We start from the raw sequence: 13,190 nt of genomic DNA on the forward strand, positions 1-13,190 counted from the left end.
CCTGACAAATTAAATTACCTGAGGGGATTCTTAGAAATACCCAAGCCAAAGCAAATGGAATATTGGTACCTATGGGATAATGAAGCTTCTAAAAGAAAACAAAAATCAATTGAGGCTAGTCTCAGAGATTAAAACGAAAAATTGAAAAAACAATTGGCTACTTTAAAAGAGGCAAAACCCAGCCCTAGCGCTCCCCCACCTGATCCTCCTACCTATAAAAAAAACTGTACCCCAGTATTCCGGCGCCCAACGCTACCACCACTCTGGAAGACACAGAAGATTTGCTAGACTCCTGGGTACCCAGTCAAGCTCCTCCACCTCCACCTCCAGTTCCTGCAGAGGGGCCCATTACCTCTGAAAGCAGCGCCAGACAAAATTCTGCTAAAACACCAACCACTCCCCTCTCTCCCCTGCCTTCTACTGACTCAAGTTCAGATGAGGATGACCTGCCCACTGTCCATGATGTTAAGAAAAACTTAAAGTCTGAATTAAGACCATTATATGACATTAAAAATATCGAAAGGGGTCCAAATGGGCAGACTGTAATAACCCTATATGCCCAAGAGGGAGGAAGATTGATTGTAACCACCTTTGGAGACCCTCAGTATTTTAAGTCAACCGTTCTCTGTCCATTGCGATAATATCTGCCTCAAATACAAGGCAGCCAAAGGACTGTTATTCATGTCCCTTGGACTGCTAGTGACATTACCACCTTTTGCAATACTTTTCCGAAATTAAGGGAAAGTCCTTCTGATTTCAGAGACAAGCTGCAACAGGTTTTCAATATCTATAATCCTACTGATGTCAATTGGCTTCTGAACAGTCTCTTAAACCCAGCACAAAGGTAGCTTTTGTTTGAAGAAACCCGTAATATTCAAAATGGCACCCCTTGGCCACAAAACGACTATAACTATGAAGATAATCAGGGACTACAAAATCTGCAAAATGCCAGAGTTACTTTATTGGGCGCTATTAATAGAGTGGCTCAAACTAGTGTAGATTGGACAAAGATAGAAAATTGCAAACAAAATCCTGACGAGCATCCAGCTGATTTTCAAAATCAACTTTGTGCCTCAATTCAAAGACATACTGGCATTGATCCTGCTGCAGACAATATGTGAGGGTTAATAGTTACCACGTATGTAAAGAATTTACAGCTGAAGCTACAAGATAAACTACAGCAATTAGTCCTGGGCTGGAAGGGTAAAACCATGGCTGAGCTTGTTCAGGCTTGTGTATATTTATGGGAACAACAGCAGGCAGAAAAGGAAAAAAGAAAAGAACTTAAAACTAGCCTTATGGCTTTGCAAATCCAAGACTTAGAAAAAAACGTCGTACTGGTCCTCCCCCATATGTCCAACCTCGTAAAGACTTTTATCTTGGGGCCCTAGCGTCCGACCAAAACCCTCATTCACAAGTTAACTCAAGACCAAATGTACCTCCTTTTCAGCCGATCTCCCCTCTGATCAGACCCAAAATTTAATGCTCTTGTTCTCTATAGACCCTGAGAATAACCAAATAGATGGTGACTCTTCCAACTCTCCATCTCTTTCGGATGTTCCAGAGTCCTTGTGGGCTTCCCACCTCAATGAAACGGGGAAGCTCTTGAATATTGAGCCAGTTCAATTGACTTATAATACACGCAAACCTTTTCCTGCTGTAGATCAGTATCCCCTTTCCCGAGAAGCTGAGGAAGGTATCGCCCCGGTCATAGATGCACTGTTGCAACAGGGTGTTTTAATTCCAATTCGCTCTCCCTGTAACACCCCAATCCTACCTATAAAGAAACCTGGAAAATTAGACAAGCATGGAAAACCTGTTTATCGCTTTGTACAAGATTTAAGAAAAATTTATGAATTTGTTATTCCTTCTCATCCTGTTGTGCCAAACCCTTCTACTATCCTCAGCATGATTCCTGCCTCTGCTGCTTTCTTTTCTGTTGTTGATTTATGTTCTGATTTTTTATCTATTCCAATACACCCTAACTCCCAACTTCTGTTTGCGTTCACTTACAAAGGAAGGCAATATACATGGACATGATTGCCTCAAGGGTTTACTGAAAGCCCTTCCATGTTTTCTCAAGCGCTAAAGAAGGATTTAGATACTATCATGTTGCCTTGTAACTCAGTACTCATTCAGTATATTTATGATCTTATGATTGCTTCAGAAACTGAAATCGCCTGCGTTACAGATACAATTCACCTTCTAAAATGTTTAGCCCAACAAGGTCATAAAGCTTCCAAAGCTAAGTTGCAGTTTTGCCAGCCAAAATTATATATTTGGGGCACGAAATCTCCAAGGGGCATAGACATTTAACTACAAATCGCATTTCTGCTGTTCTCTCTCTCCCCAAACCCACTACCAAGAAACAACTCAGAGGGTTTGTAGGCTCCGCTTCATATTGTCGACAATGGATACCCAACTTTTCCTTACTGACAAAACCCTTAAATGAGCTTACTAGAGACAATTCCGCTGATAACCTTCTCCCATGGACCAAGCACCACAAACAGGCATTTGTTGATTTAAAGGCAGGCCTAGCCTCTGCACCAGCATTGGGACGCCCCAACTATAAGCCCTTTACTTTGTACTGTCATGAAAGAGAACATGTTGCTTCTGGAGTTCTGACTCAACCTTTTGGTTCTTTTCACAAACCAATTGCTTATTTTTTTTCCTTGCTTGATCCTGTTGCACAAAGATTTCCACCCTGCCTGTGTGCTGTAGCTGCTGCTGCATCGCTTTTAGACAAGTCAGCAGCTATAGTGTTAGGAGCTCCCCTTACCCTTGCTGTTCCCTGTCACAACCCAGTGATTTTGGTGCCTCGGCACGATGGAATTTTCTTGCCACATGAGAGCCTCTTGCACAGTAAAGGTTTTCTGTTGCAGCAGAAGAACCTCGGTGCAAGAGAGTTCCCGCCAATTTGCAGGGTGCATTTCTTCCTTGCAGCACAGAAATGCACGGTGCAAAGAGTTCCCACTATTCGAATGCAAATTTGTGTCCCGCTATTGGCTAGTTCTAAATTATTCACACGTGGCGGCTAGTAATTGGCTTGCTAGCCGTTTAAAAATTCGCGCAACTTCCGCCCAAGTCGAAGAACTTTGAGCACGCTGCAGAGTGCCTCTAAAGAGATCTGACTTGCGGCTAGCTGATCGATAGACTGATCACCTATCGATCCTTCTTCCCGTAGCCGAGCGCAATCCCAGACGTACCCTTTTCCCGCCGGCTTGATTTGCGGACGGATTGACTGGCTTGGGCCCCGCCAGCTGGAACAACTCACATGGTTGTTCAGATGACCGGACAATGTGCATCGCAACTCCACGCGGCGTAAGTAAACGTTTTTGCAACCATTAAACCTTGTCTGCCTCTCCATTCACCAGCCCGCCCAAACGAACGAGCAATTTCTTAATCACCTCGAGTCGGCTTTGGCTGGCCGAGACATTCCCCATGCTGTATCTGCCTTGTTAAACCATGGAAAAACTCAACACTTGCCCTCTCAAATGTTATCTTCTATGAGCACACTATTTTAGCTGCCGATAATGTTACTATTGTCCGTTGTAATGTTTTATATCCTGCTTCTCTTTTACCTTTACTGCACGATGGAGATACTCACTTGTTAGATCATGACTGCATTACTCAGACAGATCAGGTATTTACCCCATGTCCAGATCTCACAGATACACCTCTAGTTAACCCTGATTGTATTTTTTTCGTAGACGGCTCATGCAAAAGAGACGCGACTGGGCAACTTTGTGCAGGATTTGCTGTATGTTCACCACATGCAGTCATTGAAGCTCACAGTCTCCCTGGTATCCATAGTGCGCAACCCGCCGAACTAATAGCCTTAACCCGTGCTTGTATTCTAGCTAAAAACAAGTCTGCTAATATTTACACTGATTCTGACTATGCCTTTAAAGTATGCCATTCCACAGGTCAGATTTGGAAGCATCGTGGATTCCTTACCTCTGCAGGGTCCTCAGTTTCTCATGCTCCGTTAACTAACACCTTGTTAGATGCTTTTTTACTCCCTAAACAGATTTCTGTTATACACTGCAAAGCTCATACAGGAGGCTCTGATCTGATAAGCCAAGGAAATGTTTGTGCAGATCAGCATGCGCAGCATGCAGCCCTCGAAGGCACCCCACTTGTTATCTCCTTATGCGCAACTCTTAATCTTTCACTATCTAATATCTCTCTCCTCCAAGATGCAGCTCCAGAATCCGAAAAGCGTGTGTGGCTTGCAGCAGGCTGTACTTTACATTCTGATACCCTATGGAAGTCTCCAGATGGGCGCATTATTGCCCCAAAAACCCTTGTCCCTCAGATTGCCTGCGCGTCCCATGAAATGGGACATGCATGCAAAAGCGGGGTAGCTGAGAACATTTTGAGGTACTGGTATGCACCCACCATTCATGCAGAAGTGAAAAAGGTATCGGAAACCTGTGCTATATGCCTACAACATGGAATTAGTAAACCAGCACATGTCCAGGCCAGTGCTACTCCATGGTCCTATGGACCATTTCAGAACTTGCAGATAGACTTCATTGACCTCCCCCTAGCAAAGGGTTTAAGCATGTTCTGGTTGTAATATGCCATTTCAGTGGATGGATAGAAGCCTACCCTACCAGAAGGGCAGACGCAGTCTCTGTAGCAAAGAAATTAATGACTGAATTAATTCCAAGTTTCGGCATACCCCTCACGATAGACTCAGATCAAGGGCCGCATTTTATCTCGCAAATTCAGAAAGTATTAAGTAAGGCATTGGGGTGTAAATGGAAATTCCATACACCTTATCACCCAGCAAGCTCAGGAAAGGTTGAACGTCTTAACCGAGATATTAAATCCAAATTACCCAAACTTTGTAAGCAAACTGGACTTTCTTGGCCTGACATTCTTCCAATTACACTGATGCACCTCAGGAACATGCCAAATAGAAAACATGGGTTGACGCCATATGAAATTTTGTTTGGTAGACCGATGAATGTAGGCCTACACCCTATCAATGAACAAAAAGCAGCAAGCCTGTTGGAAGGCCATGAGAACGTGTTAGATTATTGCAGGGGACTCATGAAAACTGCTAAAGCTTTGTTCCCACAGGTCAGTGCAGCCTTACCCATGCCTACTGATGTTCCTTGCCATTCTCTAAGTCCTGGAGACTGGATCCTTGTAAAAGAATTTCACCGAAAAAACTGTCTGCAGCCTAGATGGAATGGACCTTATCAAGTCTTACTAACCACCAATACAGCTGTAAAGGTTGATGGAAAATCTGCCTGGATCCATACATCTCATTGCAGAAGAACCTTAACGCCAAAAGAAGTTAAACAAATCGACCCGGAACCGACCCAGCTGAATTTAAATCCCACTCCAACAGGAACTGGATTTGATGAGAAAGGTCTCCCCGATGTAAGCGCTGAAGCAGCTCACCAGGTTGAGCCCCCTCATACCTACAACCTGCGTCCAAAGAAAAAATAAACCAAATACAATGATTTCAGTAAAAGAAATCTTCCGTACGGTAAAGCAAGTGACAATGTAATCCAGAAGAATTGCCTGCAGAAACAAGCCAAACAATACCTGCCAACAGAATTCAACATAATGAAGCTGTTGATGTTAATGTTAATGGTACTAGCTATGGCAAATGCAAATGTATATTTACAGTTCCTGAAAACGGTTACTTTGGCCTTAAATGTTTCTGATTGTTGGGTCTGTGAACTTATCTCCAGAATTAATGATGAAGGATTTCTAATGATACGGCGAACTTTAACCCTTCTAAATTTAACTGTGCAGTGGGCAGACCCAAACAATGCCACCTGGAATGATGCCAAGTACCTTAAGGTGACACCTCAACAGGGAGAAATGTGTTGGGTACGCAACTACTCCCAACAGCGAAATTATTCAGTGGGGCATAGTAACTGTAATCACTATGATATGGGTAATGGAGTTTGGATGAATAATCACACCAAAGACAGAACATGGTGCAAAAGTTTCAAAAGTTGGTATAACCCATATGATCAATCAACCACTCAATAACCTGTAAATCAATACAGCTACCAAATATTACTGTGTGGAATGTCTCTCTAATAGGAGGACATTGTCATAAAAACGGCAAACCCATACCAACAACAAATAATGGTAGATTTTAAGAAAAACGAGATAGAACAGGAGAAACTATGGACAGACCTGTGCCAGATAGAAATAGAGTGATCCTTCTTTTGAAGGATCAAAGGGGGGAATGAAGGGGAACAGAACGGAGTCAATCGCCATTATGTGTAAGCGAACATGTCACGTACACAGCTTAAGCTGTGAGGAAGTCAAAGGGCATGACCCCAAACTGCTAGGCTAAGCACAAACTGGAACAATTCTAGTTTAGTAAAAACAGGATACTAGTACAGAAAGTGTGTGGCTATTAAATAGATTGATGTATCTGTTACTATGCATAGGATGTCATACTTCCTATATCATACTTGCTATATAATCAAGCTGCGCGAAGTAGAACAACAGACAGTTTTCTCTCGGGGCAGTTGTCTGTTCAGAATGCATTCTTTAATAAATCAAGTCTTTAAACTTATGTTGTTGTTCATTTGAGCCTCCGCCTGACGAACCCGGGGACAAGTTTTCCCCAACACTGGCAGCAGAAGACATATGAAAATTCACTATATACTTATCTTTGAAGAAGGCAGACCAACTTGAAATTTCAGTAAAGTAAGTTTAGATTGTATATTAAACTTCTTCACTGTTAGAATAGTGACCCAGTAGAACAGACTGCCTAGGGAAGTTGTGCAACTTCCATCACTGGAGGTGTGCAAGAGGAAGTTGGATAAATATTGGTCAGAGATGATTGAGAGATGAATGCTATGCCATACTACGGGCATTTCCCTGATACCTCTCCTGTTACTACACATGTCAAGGTTTTGCTTTTGTTTTTTTTAACCTTCATTAGAAGCATTGAGTTTTCACTGCAGCCAAGGCTAGGGATTTTGACTGGGATATGCAGCACTCCTTCTGGGACAAACCTGGTTCCTGGCTGGAGAATCTTGCTCCTGCATTTAGTGTCAGACCAATTGCCACATTTAGGGTCAGAAGTAATTTTACCCCACGGTCAGATTGGTTTTGCCTTCCTTTGATATTCCTTTGGTATATTCCTCTTGCTTGGATCTCTCAAGTGTATTGGAACAACCCTTGCAGCAGCAGGACAATGACCACCATTATCCCCCAAGTGTGTGATAGGGTTGACTGTGTAGTTTAGTAACAGGGAAGACCAGGGTTTTTATGGGAGAGAGGTGATCCTGGCCTTAGAAGGTTGTATTAGATGCAATCCAGAGGACCCTTCCAGCCCTACTCTTCTATGATTCTATAAGTCTATGAACGGAATAAGTGATTTTGCATTAAAAATCTTCAGTATAAATTATAAACAGTCTCCATGAATCCAACAGAACTACACTGATGCAAAGCCAGTGTGCGTAGGGAACAAGACTCTTATGTTTAAATCAGATTTATCATGTTATAATAAATAAGGAGATCAGAGAAGTATGATGTGAAGAGTAGAGACAGCATAAAGGGCAAACTGGTTGGGAGGTTCTATTGCTGTGGGTCTATGTTAGCTCCACAAAGCCCACAAAAGTAGATCTACTCACACCACTTTTTAATTTCTTTTTAAATGCTCCATCTCCACAGTTTTAAGCATGTATAGGACCTGACAGGACATTGTTTGTTGCTAAGCTTTTTTTCAGAAGTCACATTGTCTGTTTTCCTCCTCCTACTTATAATACAGCTTGTTGGATAGTAATTTTATTGCCAAGCATCTACATTTCAGCACCTGACTAGCAAAACTGGAAACATTCTTATAATTAAGCTTTTACAAATATTTCAGCATAATTTTATGAAATACCTTGTAGCTTGTGAATTATGGTGATGTATCACAGTGAAAGAAGTTAAATAAAGTTTGACATTAAGCAAACATGACTATTCCTCAGTACAACCTCCTCTTTCCTTGACAAGTAAAACAGATGTAAAGCACTGTCAGTTCAGAACCCACATCCAAATGAGATTTTTTTATGTTTGGCTTATTGTGTTTGGATAAGTAGGGGTAATCAGAAAAAGTATATCAGCTGACAAGAGGTAAAGTGCTGCTTGACCTGGTACTGGCAATGGGGCATGACCTAATCAGTGACCTAATGATCAAAGGGAAGCTGGGTGGCAGTGACTATGAGCAGATCACCTCCCCCATCCACCGTAAAGCTGGCAAGTCAGTCAGCAATACAGAAGTCCTCGACTTCAGGAAAGCTGACTTTGAAAAGTTTGGGAGGCTTGTCAGTGAGGCCCTAAGGAACCATGACCCAAAGGGGAGGGGAGCTCAGGATGAGTGGTTGCTCCTCAAGGAAGCGATCCTGGATGCACAAGCAAAGTCTATCCCGTCTCGGAGAAAAGGCAGCAAAAGGGAACAGCAGCTCCCTTGGCTCTGCAGGGAACTAGTGGACCTCCTGCATCTAAAAAGAAAGACCTACAAAGGATGGAGGACTGGATCAACCTCCAGGGAGGAATATTCTGCATTGGTCCAGACCTACAGGGAGTGAACCAGGAAAGCCAAGGCTGCTACTGAACTCTAACTAGCTACAAGTATCAAGGACAATAAAAAGTCCTTTTTTAGATATGTGGGGAGCCAGAAGAAAAGCAAGGGCAACATTGGACCCCTGCTAAACCAGATGGGACAACTGACGCCCAGAAAAAAGCCAACTTGCTAAATGGATACTTTGCATCAGTCTTTCACCAGTCCCAAAGGACACTCCTGCCCATTATGGGACAGCAAGGCCTGGGTGAGGGAGGTTCCTTACCCTCCATCAATGCTGACCTTGTAAAGGAACACCTTGAGAGGCTGGATACCTTGAAGTCAGCCAGCCCTGACAGTTTATACCCCAGGGTACTCAAGGAGCTGGCATGGATCTTCGAGAACTCCTGGCACTCTGGTGAAGTGCCCAAAGATTGGAAGAAGGCCAATGTGGTGCCTATCTTCAAGAAAGGGAGGAAAGTGGATCCAGCAACCTACAGGCCCATCAGACTGGCCTTTATCCCTGGAAGGGTCTTAGAAAAGATTATCAAAGAGACCATTCTTAACAGACTGGCCAATGGCAACATCCTGAGGGATAGCCAGCACAGGTTTGTTGCAGGGAGGTCTTGCTTGACCAATCTGATTTCCTTTTATGACCAGGTGACCTATCACCTGGACAAGGGAGAAGAGATTGATGTCATATATCTAGACTTCAAAAAAGCCTTCAATCTGGTATCCCATGATCACCTCTTTGAATTGTGCAAAACTGGCCAACTGCTGCCTCAGCTTCACCATGATGTGCTGGCTGGGGAATTGGCTCCATGGAAGGACCCAGAGGGTGGTGGTTGATGGAAGTCAATCGTTGTGGTGTGCTGTGACCAGTAGGGTCCCTCAAGGCTCTGTCCTTGGGCCTATGCTATTCACCATCTTCATTAATGATGTGGACATTGGTGTCAGAAGTCGACTGGCCAAGTTCACTAACAGCACCGAACTTTGGGGTAAAGCATCCACACCTGCGGATAGGAGAGCTATCCAGGCTGAGCTTGTCAGGCTCAGGAAATGGGTGGACAAGAACCTGATGGTGTTTACCATAAAAAAATGCAAGGTTTTCCATTTGGGAAGAAAAGCCCGCAGCATGCTTATAGGCTCAGCAGTGCTATGTTGGCTAGCACTACAGATGAAAGGGACTTGGGGGTCATGATTGACCAAGATGAATATGAGCTATCAATGTGATTCTGCAGCTAGTAAAGTGAGTAAAATGCTGGCTTGCATCCATAGATGCTTCTCAAGCAAATCCCAGGACGTCATTCTCCCATTGTACTCGACCTTGGTGGGGCCGCATCTGGAGTAATGCATCCAGTTTGGGCTCCACAATTCAAAAAGGATGTGGAGAAGCTTGAGAGAGTCCAGAGGAGAGCCATACACATGATCAGAGGTCATGAAAACAGACCTTATGATGACAGGCTGAGAGCTATGGGACTCTTCAGTCTGAAAAAGTGCAGGCTCAGCAGTGATCTGGTGGCTGCCTATAAGTTTATAAGGGGTACTCCCCAGGATCTGGGGGAACACCTGTTCACCAGAGCACCCCAAGGGATGACAAGGTGAAATGGTCATAAACTCCTCCATGACCATTTCAGGCTGGACATAAGGAAGAACTTCTTTACTGTCCAAGCCCCCAAAGTTTGGAATAGACTGCTGCTGGAGGTGGTTCAAGCACCTACTTTGAACACCTTCAAGAGAAATTTGGATGTTTATCTTGCTGGGATCCTATGATCCCTGCTGACTTCCTGCCCCTGGGGCAGGGGGCTGGACTCAAAAATCTTCCAAGGTCCCTTCCAGTCCCAATGTCTATGAAATCTATGAAACCTGCTGAATGTGGATGATCAGGTTATAGGCCTGCAATTTTAGCTCCCCCTTTGAGGTTGCTCACAAAACAGTGAGGACAAAAAAGAAAAAAAGGTGAGATCAAACCTGTGGGACAGAGTAGCTGAGAGCAAATAATTTTTGCAAAGGATATTGAGGATCTAAGGTCTCCCTGCATGTTGATTTAAAAAGATTCCACACTGTTATCTGAGCATCTCTTGTGATAGACTAAGAGCAGTGATATGAGGCCTTAAATAAGAATGGTTTTATTTCCTTTCCTCTAGTCTGGAAAGTGAATATGAAAAAGGGAAGCATACACTGGGGTATGGAGGATGGAGATGGGTCTTTTGGTGGGAAACTTAAATCATCCATACTTTAGCTATTTAGGTTAGTCATTTTGTGCCTTAATTAGCTTGGATATCACTATATATTTTAAATTCACATTATATTAACCCTTCTATCTAGAGAAAAGATGAAAAAGTGGATTTTAAGTTCGATTAAATGGGTATCATTCAAACAGAGAACTTTTCTGCAATGGCTTGTATTATTTTCTCTTTTTCTTATAAGTGCTACAACACTGAGCTACTCCTCTATGGAATTGTCCATTCCCCAGGTTGCCTAGTGTCACTCTTGGAAAAACACTTATCCATGTTAGGCATGGACTTTATATTTACACCATGCTTTACACAAGACTAGGAATATTAATTAGGAATTAACATGAATACAGTTCTGCTATGTCAGGAGTCAAAGTCTGAAATCTGACTTGATAGCTTAAATAACCAATAAAAATTGGCTAAAAATTGCTACCAGCTTCTTTACTATTTTCACTGATATTATTATCTAACATTCAAGAGGGGGGAGGGGGAAGAAGGGATCAAGAAAGCAAACCAAGTCCTCTTTTGATATAATTCCTACTTGTGTTGTTAATGTGACATAAGTGATAAATCCATTGCCTACAGACTAGTTACAGGCTGCATGTTGAAAATGAGCTTCTTTTCTACCCTCGGACAACACATAACACCAGCAGAGTCTTCTGATGCCTGAAGAAGGGCGTTTGTGTCCAAAAGCTTGCAAAAAACATTTTTTCCAACTATTAGGTTGGTCTAATAAAAGTTATCGCATCTACCCAAAAAACCTTTCCTGCCTAAATCCATTGCTTACACATTTTCATAATTTTAGAATCTGAAACTCAGAAGGTTTACTATGATAAAAAAATAAAATCCTGAAATTGATTTCAATAATTCATTCTTATTTCTTTCCTAAAGAATGGTAAGTCCATTCTTTTAAATTTCAGTTAGTACATTTTCCACAAAAAAGGAATAATCACATTAATCTTAATTTATTTTTGAAGGAAACAATGAATGACTTATTTTCTTTCAGCTTGCTGCATTTCTTATCAGCAAGACATTAATGAAAAGGGATCCTAATACTTGAAAATATTCAATAAGCCCAAATGTTTTGAAGCATGGGTCGTTGAGCATGTAGGTTCAACTGCATCTTTGATGTCAAGGGAGTTAACTGACACTTATAGACAACTAAATCTGTTGATTGGATAATAAAATCATATGTAAGAAGAAAATCAAAAACAGCATTCAGCCCCTTTAAAAGTATTAAAAATAAATAAAGCTTATCATACAAATAGACACTTTATCTAGGAGATCTCAACAGATTAATATAGACACTGTGGATACAATTGGTACCAACTCTGTTCCATAAATCAAGCATTCTGTCACCTATTTTCTTTCCATATCATAGTAGACACCTCTGCTTTTCAGAAACCTTTCTACCTGATGCTTGGATATAATTCCCAGAACAAACATCCTTGGGTGCTTGTTATTTCAAGAATAAAGCAACAGTGCACTGTTAAGCATTTCCATGTACCTCTGTGAATGTATATGCTGACATAAGCAGTAGGGGGTGTGCAAAGCAGGCCATATTTGATTCAGATTTGGCTTGATTCGGGGGACAGTGATATGATTGACTGATTTGGATTACTGTCTCAATTTGATTCAGCTGAATCTGAAGATTAGATTCTGATTTGGAGAATCAACGATTCAGCCATAGATACAGCTTTATATGTTTTTTCTACATACCTCAATGTACCAGGCCTGGCTCATGAATGCTGAGATGGTGGAGCAGATAAAGTGTCCCACAGGAATCTTGGGGGAGGGGGTCCCCACATACTTGGCAGCGGACCCAGAAGTGGACTGGAATTACTTCTGGTCCTCCTCTGAGCACATGTTCCTGCCCCCCTGGCTCGGCAATTGGCTGTGGGGGGACCCTAGGTGGTCCCCCAGGCCCAGGAGCCACCAGTCACTGAGCTGGGGTGTGGGGAGAGGGGTCCCCTGTGTGCTCCATGGCCGACCCAGAAGTGGACCAGAAGTATTTCTGGTCCACTTCCAGGTCCGCTGCCAAGCGCATGAGGGGGTGGGAGGCCCTCCCGGAATCCCATGAAATGCTCCATCTGCCCCACCATCTCAGTGTTCACCAGCCACGCCTAGTACCTTGAGGTATGTAGAAAAAAAACATAAAGCTGTGTCTATAGTCAAATCATCGAATCTCTCTGAATTGAATTGGAGGCTTCTGATTTGATTTGGAGAGATTAATGGGTCTCCTGATTCAGTTTGGATTTGGAGATTTGGCCACCAAATTGGGCTGAATCTCCTCTGAATTGAATCAGTGACTGAAGCTTCACACAGCCCTAATAAGCAGATGCATTGGGGGTGGGAAGTAAGAGGGGGTGTTAAACCCAATTACTCAGGAATTACATTGGATTAACAATCATGTTGAA

Source organism: Alligator sinensis, unplaced genomic scaffold (assembly GCF_000455745.1).
Source record: "Alligator sinensis unplaced genomic scaffold, ASM45574v1 scaffold176_1, whole genome shotgun sequence".
Taxonomy (NCBI): domain Eukaryota; kingdom Metazoa; phylum Chordata; order Crocodylia; family Alligatoridae; genus Alligator; species Alligator sinensis.